This window comes from Magnolia sinica, chromosome 2 (genome assembly GCF_029962835.1).
Source record: "Magnolia sinica isolate HGM2019 chromosome 2, MsV1, whole genome shotgun sequence".
Taxonomy (NCBI): Eukaryota; Viridiplantae; Streptophyta; class Magnoliopsida; order Magnoliales; family Magnoliaceae; genus Magnolia; species Magnolia sinica.
This window is the reverse complement of record NC_080574.1, coordinates 81626312-81629277: the sequence shown is the minus strand read 5'-3', so window position 1 is coordinate 81629277 and position 2966 is coordinate 81626312. Positions and strand designations below refer to the sequence as shown.

General features: G+C 40.9%; 1 non-coding gene across 1 annotated transcript; it reads right to left on the bottom strand.

Moving 5' to 3' along the window:
• On the bottom strand, window positions 1-107 carry LOC131238149 (small nucleolar RNA R71). Its single transcript, XR_009167560.1, has one exon. It is a non-coding gene; the product is annotated as a small nucleolar RNA R71 (small nucleolar RNA).
• Window positions 108-2966: the final 2859 nt, after the last annotated feature.

The window sequence follows — 2966 nt, the reverse complement described above, 5'->3', positions numbered from 1 at the left end:
ACCCTTAGAAAAGCAATCATGAACTTCACCCAAAAGGAGGATGAAACATTTTACCAATGTTGGGAAAGGTTCAAGGATTTGGTCAGTTCATGCCCACAACATGGCTTTGAAACGTGGCGCATTACAAATTTTTTCTATGATGGACTGACATCTTCCATGCGCCAAATGGTCGAGACAATGTGTAATGGAGAATTCATTAATAAAAATGTCGATGAGGTATGGGATTACCTCGATAGTCTTGCTGAAAAAACACAATCATGGGACTATTACCCAAAATCGAACACCACATCTAGGCCGACTCAATCTAAGGAGAAAGGTGGATTGTATCTCTTGAAAGAAGAGGATGATCTCAAGTATAAGTGACTACACTCATAAGAAAATTTGAGGCCATGGAAGGAAACAAGGATAAGGTTAATGAAAGTGTTTGCGGCATCTGTGATTACAACATTCATACAACTGAAAATTGTCCTACAATACTCGCCTTTCGAGAAGTGTTGAATGAAGAATCCAACGCCGTAAATACTTATCAAAGACCTTTCAATGGACCAACCTCTAATACGTACAATCCTGGTTGGAAAAATCATCCAAACTTTAGTTGGAGAAATGGACAAACTGCTACCCTTCAAGGTTTCTTCAATCAAAATCCAAATCAGGGGAAATCTTAAGAAGAACCGGTTCAAAATTCCATGTAAGAGCTGACCCAGGCAATGCGAGATTTTATGCAAAAGATGGATTCACGTATGACGGTTATAGAAAAGGGGATGCTTCCTGCACAACCGCTCCCCAATCCTAAACCGCAATACGAGATAAGTAATCTCAGCTCTTCAAATCAAATGGAGCATGCTAAATCTATCACCACTATTAGGAGTGGGAAGATCATTGATAAAACCCTTCTGATTAGGCCCAAAAAGTCTCAAGAACTAGAAGAGGACAACAATGATGGATCTAGTGATGCCCCACAAAAATTAGAACCGAAATTTCTAGAAAAGCCAGTTACTTCATTTCCCCAACGGTTGGTCACACCAAAATCTCTCTCTAAATCTCGGGATATCCTAGAGGTGTTAAAACAAGTGAAAGTCAACATTCCTCTACTTGATGTCGTAAAACAGATACCTTCGTATGCCAAATTCCTAAAAGACTTATCCACGACCAAACGACGACATAGTATTCAAAAGAAGATCTTCTTGACTGAGAAAGTGAGTGTCATCCTAAAGTAAGACGTGCTACAGAAATTCAAAGATCCCAGTAGCCTAACCATATCATGTGTAATCGGGTACTATCGAATTGATCACGCACTTCTTGACTTAGGAGCGAGCCTCAATCTGATTCCATACTCGGTATACAAACAGTTAGGTTTGGGTGAATTAAAACCCACCCTAACCATACTACAACTTGCTGATCGCTCTCTTCGTGTACCAAGAGAGATAATTGAGGATGTGTTGGTCCAAGTTGATAGATTTTACTACCCTGTAGATTTTATCATCCTGGACACCGAACCCATCAATAACATGAGCACTCAAATTCCCGTCATTCTTGGTCGCCCATTCCTTGCCACTTCAAATGCAATTATCAATTGCAGGAATGGTGTTATGACTATGTCTTTTGGGAATATGACATTGGAGTCAAACATCTTTTTCAATAACGGCATAAACTTAGAGGACGATGACGATTTCCGTGACATTAACATGATTGACTCTTTCGTGGAAGATACAACACCTTTGACTTTATCCTCTGACCCTCTAAAGACGTGCTTGGCCCAACCCCATGATTTTGATGATGACATGATTAGGGAGACATGTGCCTTGCTTGATATTGCACCGGTACTTGAAATTAACCGGTGGAGGCCACAATTTGAAGGATTGCCACAAACTGATGTAGTGCCTCTACCGTCTAACCTTAAGCCACTGAAGCTTGACCAAAAACCTTTATCCTCTGATTTAAAATACACATATTTAGGTCAAGATGAGACATACCCGGTGATGATCTTTGCCCATATGGAGAAAGAACAGGAGAGTATGCTCATATCTACTCTCATTGAGCATAAGGGAGCCCTTGGATGGACGATAGCAGACCTCAAGGGAATCGACCCCTCGATTTGTACTCACCGTATATATCTTAAGGATAATGCGAAGACCGCTCGACAATCACAACGTAGACTAAATCCAAACATGAGGGAAGTGGTTAAGGCAAAGGTTCTTTAAACTATTGGATGTGGGTATCATATAACCCATATCCGATAGTCAATGGGTGAGTCCAACTCAGGTGGTTCCTAAGAAGTCCGGGATCACCATCGTAGCCAATGCCAATAATAAACTCGTGCTAACTAGAATTACTACTGGTTGGAGAATGTGCATTGACTACAGGAAGCTGAATACCGTCACGAGGAAGGACCACTTTCCTTTGCCCTTCATTGATCAAATCTTGGAAAGACTAGCTGGTTATTCCTATTACTGTTTCCTTGACGGGTATTCGGGCTACAATCCGATTGAAATCGCCCCTGAGGACTAGGAAAAAACCACATTTACATGTCCCTACGACACCTTTGCCTACAGAAGGATACCATTCGGATTATGTAATATCCCTGCCACCTTTCAGCGATATATGATGAGTATCTTTTCTAACATGGTGGGAAAATATCTAGAGGTCTTCATGGACGATTTCTCTGTTTTCGGTTCATCTTTCAGCGAGTGCTTAGAGAGTCTTAAATGTGTGCTGAAAAGATGTGAAGAAAAGAACTTGGTACTTAATTGGGAGAAGTGTCATTTCATGGTTCATAAGGGAATTGTCCTTGGACATATTATCTCGTCCAAAGGAATCGAGGTGGATAAGGCAAAAATTGATCTTATCTCTAACATACCTCCACCCAAGAACATACGGGACGTGCGATCCTTCATAGGACACGCTGGGTTTTATAGAAGATTCATAAAGGACTTTAGTCTTATCTCTCGTCCTTTATGTAATCTACT